The sequence below is a fragment of the Puma concolor genome, chromosome A1 (genome assembly GCF_028749965.1).
Source record: "Puma concolor isolate L17-30 chromosome A1, mPumCon1.1.hap2, whole genome shotgun sequence".
In the NCBI taxonomy this organism is placed as follows: domain Eukaryota; kingdom Metazoa; phylum Chordata; class Mammalia; order Carnivora; family Felidae; genus Puma; species Puma concolor.
In genome coordinates this window covers 23,425,562-23,437,748 of record NC_141667.1, presented here as the reverse complement: position 1 = coordinate 23,437,748, position 12,187 = coordinate 23,425,562, and the positions used below count along the sequence as shown (strand labels likewise).

The following is a 12,187-nucleotide window of genomic DNA, read 5'->3' as shown; positions in this document are numbered from 1 at the left end:
TTATTATAATTGTAAATGTTTGTTCACGTGGTTGACCGAAATCTCTGCTACAGAGTAAACAAAAGCTAAATGAGTTTGAAATGACAAAAGAACACATTCAAAAGAGTTTGATCAAGAAGTTGATCACAGATTCTCCAAACGAAGCTCCTGCTAAGGTCCTACTGTATACCAGACGTGTAATTGAAAAGGAGGTTTCAGGCATGGTGAAGCCGTACTCGGACATTCATTATGGGCTCTCGCCTACATCTCAGATTTAAATTATTACACAGTCCTTAAGCTTCTTGAATGAATGCAAGGCTATTTTTCTTAGAAAAAAAAAAAAACAACCCTATGAAGCATTAGAGATGTATGCTGTAAACCTTCCTCCTACCCTTTCTCAAAGAAATCTATGGCAAATTGTTAGAATAATTATTCCAGGAGACTGGGAACTATTTTAAGAGGTCATTCATTATTAGAAACCCTCTTTAGTTAACGCAAATATAAGGGGACCAAGCATGCCACTGTTAATCAGTCAACACAGAAGCTGACTAGGGTCTAGACATTTAATTTAAGTTTTGATTATGTCCAATTCAAGGGGCATCCACCTGGATCATGAACATTGTTTGCAGTTATTTACACAGTTCCTGAATTACGTGCTCAGCAACAGACAGAAGCCCCACATTTTATTCCCAATTCCTGGTTAGGAAGAGTCAAGAGCCCTGGGATCGCTCTCTTTCTGTCAAAGTAGTAAATCAAAACTCCTACTGCATTTCTCAGAAAATTGTAGAGATGAGCGCCAACCATCAAGGATGTGAAAAATGCGTGCCGTTTACTTTTACTTGTGTTTGCTTTTCAAAAGACGGACACATTGAGATGTTTTCAATGAATTTTCATAAACATATTTAGCTGCACCTCCAAATATATTTGAGAAAAGGTATGTGTGAGTATGCTTAACTTGGACAAATATACCTGGCACCTGGTATATAGCTATTGAACTAGACGTCTGTTTTTTTTCAACACACAAATAATCAAAACACTAAAAATAATTTGCTTTGAATGGCAAAAGACTTTTTGATATCTAATCACAGAAGCATAAAGATTCTAAAGCACTGTGCCAGTTTTGTCTACAATAACTTAAATATATTCTTACATATAGATTCTAAGGCACTGTGCAAGTTTTGTCTGCCAGGATGTAATGTTTTGTTCTTGATTTTTTTATTTTTTTCATTTGATGGGATACCATGATGATGTATTACTATGATTGCATCTAGCTAATAAGAAAATGAGAATGAGAAGTAGCAGACACATTATATTTTGGTAAAATTTATATATGACAGAAAATGGCAAATACAGTACACTGATGAGTTTCTTGGTGTTCAAGCAATGGAGCTTTTTAGGATATCCTCTCCCAATGAAAAGTAATTGATGGCTTCTCATAGTCCTTATCCCTAAAAAAAATAAGAACAGTGTTCCTACCGTTAACTACAACATGGATGAACTTGGAAGACATCCTAAGGGAAGACATGCTAAGGGAAATATTCCAGACACAGAAGAACAAATAGTGCATGATAATCACTGGTATCAGGAATCTAACATAGTCAAACTTGCAGAAGCAGAGGGTAGAATGGTGGTTACCAGGGTCTGGGACAAGAAAGAAGCGAGGAGGTGCTGATCAAAGACTGTGCGGTTTTACTGATGCAAGATAACTAAGTCATAAAGATCCACTGTACAGCATAGTGCATACAGTTGACATTACTACCTTGTACACTTAACCATTTATTGAGGGTAGATCTTACACTGCATGTTCTTATCAGGAAAAAAAAAAGGATAAGATAAAACTTCCAGAGGGGATGGATAAATTTCGGACATTGCATATGATGACATTTTCATAGGTGCATACTTGTCCTCAAGCTCATCGAGATGTATACATTAAATATGCAAAACATTTTGTATGTCGATTACACCCAAATGAAATGAAAAGAAAAAAAATAAAATAAAATGTAAAATGAAATAAAATCAAATCAAAATTTGAAAGTTTACTGCCTGATGGACTCCTTTGGATATTGGAAACAATACAAATCGCACTGGGATATGCTGCTCTGATCCGTTTCCTAAGTGACTCAAAAGTTGGACACTTTCCAGTGGCCTGCAAAGTGGACAAAGTCAACCAAACGGACTCAAATAATACATCATGCAGACAACTCTGTGATCTAGCCCCAGTGACTAGTAAGTCCAAGAAAACTTGACATTTCCATTGAAAATCATGTATGTTAATTGCCTTCATGGAGTTTATATTCTAATGACATAGACAAAAAATAATTTCATTTCTAATCCAACATAAATTTTACATTTTTTCTGTTTATTGTTCTCTCTTGGAGATTACATGTATGTTTCACAAAGGTGGAATTTTATGTTTTCCTTTTGCTTTGATATTTAGCTCATTTGTTCATTGCTTTACTTCCAGCGCCTAAAATGCTGCCTGGTGCACAGTAGTAACTCATAATGCAATTATTCAAATCATGGTATTATAAGTGCTTTGAAGCAAACTAAAACAGGTCAAGGATTACGGGGAAGGGAAGCGATGCGTTCTAATACGATGGCACCAGTTTAGTACTTGTTTGGGGAAGAATTTTGTCAAAAGTTAGTCTTTTGACTGGATAAGTTGAGAAAATGAGCCACGGAAAATTGAGGAGAAATTATTCTAAGCAGAAACAAAATCACCTAAAAAGTTCCAGAGGTAAGTGAGCTTTGTGTATTTGAGAAGAAGCAGAAAAGCCAAATTATTTGAAATAAAGGAAGCAGGAGATTATATAGGTTTTACTTCTAGAAAGGTGAGCCAAAGCTAGATCCTACAGACTGCTGTGGCATGGTGACGACTTTGGATTGCTGTTACAAGAATCAGCAATAGAAAGGGAAGACAGGATTTTGGAACAAGGAAGTTATATGGTCAGATTTATATTTTAAAAGGTTTCTCTGACTTCCGTATGGAAAATAGACCTGCCGGAGTTTCTCAGTAGCAGCAGAGGACCAACGAGGAAAAGGTTGTTGTAATTAAATGAAGAGCTGATGATGGCTTAGGTTAGAGTGGTAACAGTGGTCACCGCGAACAGGGGTGGTAGTGGAGGTCACAGTGGTAACAGGGTTGAATAGTGTAGTTGTGGGTGTGTCCGTGGTAGTAGCAGCCGCCGCGGTTGTGGTGGCGGCGGATGAGAGCCATAGCAGTGGGAGTGCTGGGGGTAATGGCTGTTGTCTGTACTTCCGCCTTGTGAAATGGGGGATATTTTGCAAAGGGCTGCTCTACGAATTCAGTTAGCTGATTTCAGGACTCTACCCCTGAAATCCTTGTTGCACTATATGCTAACTAATGTGGATGTAAATTAAAAAAAAAAAAAAATTAGGAAAAAAAGAATTCAATTAGCTGAAGCATTAAAAGAATAAGAAATGTGCTGAGAAAGGAAGCATCCAGCAAATGCCGACTGAATATATTATTTTGTTTCCATAGCCGCCAAACTAACTTACTGCTCTTCTTTCTAATTCTGTGTGGTATGCCGACTCAAGCCAAGTAAAAATTTCTTCTCCGGGAACAGTGGCTCATACATCTCCCATTGATCATGCTTTATATTCTTTTCTGAACATCACACTTTAAATGAATAATTCACCTTGCTGAGACATTCTAGTTCCTCATCTTCAACTATCTGATTAATTTGTGTCTTTCCAAGTACATTAAAAATTCCTTATTACTTTTGAAGCTTTCTCCATCCTTCAAAAAAAAGATTTTTTTTGTAAATAAACACTTGCCCAATAGACTTCTTCAATCACTTAGCATTTGACCACTTATTAAGTTATGACAATAAATAACCAAAAATATATTTAAAAATACTTCAATAGATGCATGCACAATATAATACGTGACACTTACAAGGTGTATATTCACCTAGGTAAATCTTACAATTTTGTAATCAAATGTATGTATAATTTTATTCTTTCAAATAATAAACTAAAAATCAAAATAGTATTGCCATGCCATATAATACTGTTACAAAGAAACAGTGTGATAGAGATTAGTGTAATAGAGATTACACTAATGGCCACAAATATTTCATTCCCCCCCCCCCCCCGCCTTGGGGATTTCCAAAATGCTTACAATATTTAAGGCACAGGGATTTTTACTCCTTATAGCTTTTTGGCTGGGCCAAAACTATAAAAGGGAAAATAGAAAAAGGGCACTAAGCACCTTTGTAGAATTTAAAGATTTCCATAATTTGAGTCATGGGAAAATAATTATATGCATAATTTTTGTGTGTGTAACGTGTCTGTATTAGGATGACTAAGACTTTAGTTTGTGTGTGTTGTTTTATCAAGGGCAAATGTGCTAATGTTAATTTTCTCCTCATTGAAAGAACACCATCAGATTCCTTCATTTTGACAGGTAGAACATTCTGGGATAAATAGACAAAGTAGACACATATGTCAAGTACATCTCAAGTAAATTTAAAGTCGAAGGAATTAATCAATAATGAGGTAATGGAATTTTAGATGAGCTGCAGGGCTGATATGGATTTTGTCATGTTAATATCATCATGCATAACTGGAAACATCTGCCATCTGCCTTATTCTGTATGGTAATGTGGAGCTTCATATATCTATATAATAACACAGTAAGTCTTGTTACTCAAAAGATCTTATCTACAGTCAAGCAAATGCTCTAAGACAATGAATGATTGGAGAGCCTTAGTCAATCTTTGTAATATAATTTATAATCTTGTCTAGCATCATTAGACACAACATCTCCAGGAATGTAACATGGAAGGAATAGAGTAATATTTCATTTTAACTTTTTGATAGATTTCCTGATTTGATATAAAGATTTTTAAAGTATCATTCTACCTTTCAAAATTATGTATGATTTCGAGCATAGTATAATCCTACAGTAATGAAATAATTTCTCTTATAAAATGTCAATGTATGTGAAAGGCATATAACATCATTTCAAGGATAAATCTTGAGGTTATACAAACCTGAGTGTAAACTACCAAACTCTTGACCTTGAGTGAATTATATAATCTCAGACTCAGCGTTCTCAATCCAAAGAGATACGTATTCTAAGGTTTTACTGAGAAAACATATGTAATGTGCTTAGTTTAGAAAACATGTTACTACAAGTCAATAAACTGTAGCCACTATCATTACTTAAATACCAAAAAATAAAGGTTTGCTTCATAACAGAGTGAAATTTATGTGCTTTCTCTATGAAAAAAATCTTGCATAAAAATCATATCTATTTTATTAGGAGGTATTTTAATCTAAATATCAACATGTTAGGAATGTCTAATTAGTGTTTATTTTAAATGGAAATATAAAAAAGTGGAAAAATTACTGTAATGCTTAATTACATATTTAATAAACATTCATTTGTTATATCACTTTTGAGAGGATCACATATATATTAAGACTTTCAACTTATTTGTTGATTGGATAAACCCAGTTACTCATATCTCTAATTTTCAATTTTTATGACAGTGGTTGCCTGTATAGCATATTGATAATTGTTTCTTTTTTGAGACCATTAAAAAAAATCTTTCTTTTAAGATTTTAACTTACTTGGAGGCAAAAACATACTAGATACTTTGTATCTCCTCAACACTTATTCATAATAGAGATTACACTAATGGCCAGTAAAGAATACCAATGTATGGGTCGCCTTGGTGGTCCAGTCAGTTAAACATCCGACTTTGGTTTGGTCATGATCTCACAGTTCATGAGTTTGAGCCCAGCGTCAGGCTCTGTGCTGACAGCTCAGAGCCTGGAGCCTGCTTCCGATTCTGTGTCTCCCTCTCTCTCTCTCTGCTCCTCCTCTGCTCATGTTCTTTCTCCCTCTCAAAAATAAATAAGCATTAAAAAAAAAACAACATATTTTCTTTTTATCATCCCATTAAAACAGGACAATAAAAACTAAATTGGAAAAATTGTTTCAGATGTTTTGATAATTAAAAATCTCTAGTTTTCTCAAATTATCTTAATTCTTTTGTCTAGTTCTTTGCCCCAAATATCTGTTAAGGCATAAAATTCATGAGCCTTAACGAAATAATTTGGAGAAGGGGAAAAAAGAGTGCAGAAAGCTTTAGAAGCCTCAGTCTGGACAAATGCAGTTCGCCTGTGTTCTTTCACCACCTGAGCTGGTGGGAATGCACTCCCTTGAGCGAAACAGAATTCAGTCACTCAACCAATGAACGGGTTTCATCCGTGGCATACACAAGTTACACTAAAATATCAGCTCTTTAGAACTGGAAATTCTCTTCGGCAGACTCAGTAAAAGAAGCAGAGACCCAGAATTCCAGAATTAACTATTTCTTATGCTCCCTCGAACAAATGTCCTAATCGCTCTGCTCTTTTGTTTCATTAAATATAAAAGTAGATTACTGTAAGTTTATTCTCAAATTCAAAGTTGTAGATATTTCATCTTATTTATTGGTTTTATTAATATTTCACAAATAATGCAGATAGATGCTGTTTATGATCTAGTCCTAAACACACTAACGCCTAATAGAGGAACTAGTAACCATACTTTCTTAATTTTACTTACTCAGCATTTAAAGATATGAATTTTTGAATATTATAGTATATGAACCTGACTCCTAGTAGGGAGTTCATTTATGAACTTTAGTATTAGTTAAGAAACTGTTCCATTATTATGAAAGTAATAATAATGATGGTGATGATCGTGAAATAGAGAGAGGAGGAGGAGGAAGATAAAAGGGGACCGGGTTGTTTAGTTATCTCAGATAGTAAACACCAACAAAACGATTATCCTTTAGTAGAAAAACGAAAACACTTATTTTTTTTATGATTATCAATAGAAAACCGTATTCATTAAGAAATGTAAAATAAAACAAGTAATCCAAGGTTACTGTCTATATTCTACATTTTTGTCTCCTACTAAATCCAAATGAATTATGGAAGAAAGACTGAGGGAGGAACAGAATTAAAAAAGACAGCTCAAGACACACACGATGTTTCTGCAAGAACAACTTTTATGAATAGCTTCTTCTTCATGTTTTATTTTGTTTTTGTTTTTATATTTTGTATAATAATATTAAATCATGTGACAATCCAATGGGAAGTCCAGCCAGATTTTTTTAATGAGGTATCTATTATGGGAACAAAGATTTTTTTCTTATATATTTTAAGGAAATAATTTCAGAGGTGGTCAAAACATGGGCCATAAATGATTTTTAAATCATTTATTTGAATGATATATATATATATATATATGTATATATATACATATATATATATTTAAGTTTATCTATTTATCTTGAGAGAGAGAGCAAGTGCATGCACACACGCAGGCAAGTTGGGGAGGGGCAGAGAGACGGAGAGAGAGAATCCCAAGCACGTTCTGTGCTTTTAGCACAGAGCTCTAGGGTTTGATCCCACAAAACATGAGATCATGACCTGAGCGGAAATCAGGGCTCAGATGCTTAATAGTGGGAGTCACCCAGGCACCCCTATGTGAATGATAATTTTAAAATTATTACATTTGTAAAAAATAAAATAAAATAAAACTAAAATAATAAAATTATTATATATGTGTTATTTCTAACCAATTGTGTATTTTGTTTCTTGGATATTAGGCAGCTAATATTGGCCAGAACTATATTTAAAGAAGCTATTTATAGCTTCTTATATTATTAATCAGTCTTTTTTCTATAATGTGGAAATCAGGGATAGCAGTTAAAATTCTATTTACATTTATGTCAATTTATCAAAATATTTAGAGAATGTTTTTACACTATTTTAATATGATTCAACCACAAAGATTCTAGTACTAAAAATCAAATCACTTATAATTTCAGCCACATGAATTTGAATATAAATATGATTAATTTGACTCTCTAGAGCTATGCCAAAGCAAAAAGTTTCTTCCTATTAATTTTCAAAGTTGTACTTCAATATGGAAAGGGATTAATTGAACAGATAAATTATTTGAATTAATTTTTTAACACTGTTTATCAAAAGTCTGAGGTAAAGGTAAACAAAAGAAATAGCTGATACTTAAGTTTAATAGTGGCATATTTCAGGGGCTAGTGGCGGATCAATCAGCAGAGCATGGGACTCTTGATCTCAGGATTCTAAGTTCAAGCCCCACACTGGGCATGGGTCCGACTTACAAAACAAAACAAACAAACAAACAAAACACAACTCTAATAGTGGCATATTCTAATTCTATACAAACCCACAAAAATAGACCGTGAATCAAAGGGACATTTAGTAATTAAACACATTACAGAAGTTATAAAATAATGTAACAGAAAAAATAGAACAAGCCTGCATGCTCAAATAAATCATTTTATAATTGAACACAATGCAATTAAGTGAACTTTAAATATAACCAATATATGAGAATGATATTGTTTATGAGAGTTTGCAAATTAGAAAGAGCATAAAAGCGAGAAACCAACCTATACATTTCCAATTTAAAAAAAATGTATGTGTGTATATGCAAAGTGAATATAAAAATAAACATATACTCTATGTAAAGTACATTTTTATTTTTTATTTATTTTTATTTTTTTAACGTTTTATTTATTTTTGAGAGACCGAGTATGAGCAGGGGAGGGGCAGAGAGAGAGGGAGACACAGAATATGAAGCAGACTCCAGGCTCTGAGCTGTCAGCACAGAGCCTGACATGGGCTCAAAGCCATGAACCGTGAGAGATCATGACCTGAGCCGAAGTCGGAGGTTTAACCGACTGAGCCACCCAGGAGCTCCTACATGTATATGTATACATACACACAACCCACATATAGTCATATTGTACAATATACTCACATTATATAGACACCTTATAGAGTTATGGGGGAGAGAGAGAAAGAGAAAATATACATGGAAATATTGACAATTATTAAATTTAATTTCTGAATCTGTAAGAAAATAATTGTGATATGATGTTATATCATCAATAAATACAGTGACAATAAAGTGAGGAAAGTTCTCTGGCTGAAATGTATAAACATTATTTAGGGTGTCGGTGTCAACTGTAGTTTTATATAATTCAAATGTTTGATCTACTTTTTATTCATTCATTATTCCTGTATTTATTCGGCACTAAACTCAACTTGACTATTTGTCATAGCTACAGTTTAATAGTACAAGATGAAAAGAGGACAAAGGTGCATGAGAAAGACAATGTTAACCAAATATATGAGTCAAAGTGTCCAAAATGGTGGCAAGTATATATTTACATGTATATACTTTTCCTAGAGATGCAACAGGCAAAAAGAGAATAACAAACAAGCAAATAGGTAGTTTTCTTGAAGGAAAATTGCAGTAAACATTTCACAGAAATTGTGGTGTGGTGGAAATGGCATTTAACAAAATCATTCCGTACAAAGCATAATATGATCTCAGAGATTCTTTTCTATTTAACTTGCTTTCTTTTTAAATTTAATCTTTAAATTTACATGAAGTCAAGTTTTTGTTTCCATTTTTATAATATTGGTATGTTCTCTGATCCCGTGGTTTTGTAATTTTTCAGAATCTCTTATAAATGTAATGATGCCTCACATAACCTTGGTAAGTTTGGTTTCTTTCAGTCTAAACAATTATTTTGTGATTCATTCAAGTTGTTGCCTGTATTTATAGTCTATTACTTATTGCTAACTATCATTCTATTATATGAATATGCCATATTTTGTATAATTAATTCACCTAATGGCAATAAATTCATTACAGAACATTCGGGCTATTTCCACTGCTTGGCGATTATGGATAAAACTCCTATGAACATTTGTGTATACATTTTAGTGTGAACATGAATTTTGATTTCTCTAGGGAAAATAGCTAGGGAGAGATTGCTGATTATATGCTAATGTATCTTTAACTTTACAAGGAATTACCAATTTTTTTTTCAAAGTGGCTGTACCATTTTTCATTCCTCCTGAAAACATAGGAGAGTTCTAGTTGCTTCACATGTTGGTAGGATTTGGTATTATCAGTTTATTTTTAATTTTACTCATTCTAACAGGCATACAATGCTGTCTTATTGTTTTTTTCTTCCTCACATAATGTTTTTATTTGTATTCAACTATAAGCAAACAGCAGAATTAATACAACATTCCACAACTCCCAATCATCTTTTCTTACACAGATGGAGTGACCAGTTTAAGAGGCACAGACTTAGAGATTTCTGACCCTCACTCACCCAGCCCTGCAGCTCATCTCGATGGCAGGGTCTTGACAGCAAAGTGACTGTCCCTATTGTTTTTTCCAGTACTGCTCTTTAAAGTAGCCAGAGCAGGACACTGACCCTAGTAAGCAGCCCAAGGCACATCATCACACTGGGGACACGTCAAACTCTGGCTGTCTTAGTGAGAGAGCTGGCTGTAAAAACACCACCCAGAAGTGCTGTCATGCACAATTTGGGACTCCAGTTCACAATGGAAGAAGAAGAAACAAATCTCTTTTTATGTAAATCTCCCTTAGAGATTCTTTGGCCTACTGTAGGCCTAGTCTTTTTACCTGAATGTTTTCTTCTTTAAATTCTGGGTTGCTAGTACCAAAATGCATCCTCCCCCCGCCACAAGTGGAATTCAAATGTGATCAAAACATAAACTGGGGTGTGACCCTCTCAATTATAAAGGATAGGCAGATGGAAAAGCTACCTTAAACCACTACCTGATTGCTCTGGCCTCATCTGTGAGAATGGGAAAGGAGGAGCAGAGGAATCTACATACATCCCTGAACTTGAGAACACCGCTCCAGACCTCTGGGATGGTTTCTGTCTTCTAGCATTTCCCAACTTCCCAGGCAGCTGCTTACAGAATTTGGGCAGTTGGTCATCCCATTCTTCCTGGTAACACGTGCCGGCCACCGGGGGTCCCAGCTCCTTTTTGCAGAAGGATGCCACTTTGAATTCACCACAGCCGTCCCCAGATTGGTTGCTGAGAATGGGCTCCTCACAAGCCAGTGGCCCATTGTATTTGAAAACTAGCCAGACCTAGTGGCGAAGGCCTGTGGCCTTGGGAGGCCCAGAGGCGAGGTAATCAGAAGGATTGTGCCACCGCTGATGTAACTGCCCTTCAGCCTGGCCAGCAGAAAATGGTGCCGTTCCGTTTTGGGGGTCCTTCCTGCTGGGAGCATCGGGATCTGTCACCACTTAGGTATGCAGTTCACCTGGATCGAGGCCATCCCATGCAAGACCGGTGGGCTGGTTCTTCACCTGGGTGGGCGTCAGCACTTTGCCCAGCTCCATCCACCTGTGCTCCGAAGATTTTGACCTGCAGCGGATGCTGTGGCCACTCTTCCACTTCCTGCAGGTCACAGGCCAGGACCACTTGCTGAGGTCCATTGGCATCACTGGGCGAAGTGGGAAGGACAGCTGGCGGCTGGGCCCGGGCCAGGGGCACTGACTCCTATCGGTCTGCAAACCGACCCTGTGAGGCCCGGGATCACTAGTGGTGTCTTACTGTGGTTTTCATTTGAACTTCTTTGATGGTAATGATAGTTCCTTGTTCTCATTTGCCAGCTATCTATCTTCTTGGTGAAGTATATGCTCAAGGAACCTACCCACTTGAAAACTTGGATTGCATGTGTTCTCGGTTTGATTTTGGCAGGCCTTCACATATTCTGTACGTGTGTCCTTTGCTGGGTATGCAGTTTTCTCTGAATATGTAGCTTATTCTTTCATTCTCCTGACAGTGTCTTTCACAGAGCAAAAAATTTAGATTTGGACTAAATCCAATTTGTCAGATTTTTTTTTCCCCTGTATTTTAAAAATATGCTTTTGATGCTGTGTCTAAGAACTCTTTGCCTAAGCCAACATCATGGAGATGTGTGTGCGTGTTTTCTTCTAAATTTTTATTTTACATTTTATATTTAGAGCTATAATCAATTTACAGTGGATTTTTATAAGCTGTGAAGATGAAGTCAAGGCATTTTTTTTATTGCATATTGGTGTTCAGTTTTCCCAACACCATTTGTTGAAGGAAATCCATACTTTATTGAATTATGTCTGTAACTTTGTCAAAAATTAATTGTCTATGATTGTATACACCTATTTATAAACTCTAGTTTGTTTCACTAGTGTATTAGGGAATATTCTTGTCTATTTTTATAATATATTTTGATTAAAATTTTCTTAAATCTATAGATCAATTTGTGGAGAAGTTATATCTTAATAATATTGAGCTTTCCAACCCATAAATA

At 35.3% G+C, this 12,187-nt stretch overlaps 1 pseudogene; it reads right to left on the bottom strand.

Annotated features, from left to right (window-relative positions):
- Positions 1-3,076: 3,076 nt before the first annotated feature.
- On the bottom strand, positions 3,077-11,336 carry LOC112860438 (phosphatidylethanolamine-binding protein 1 pseudogene; annotated as a pseudogene).
- Between the last annotated feature and the right edge of the window lie 851 nt (positions 11,337-12,187).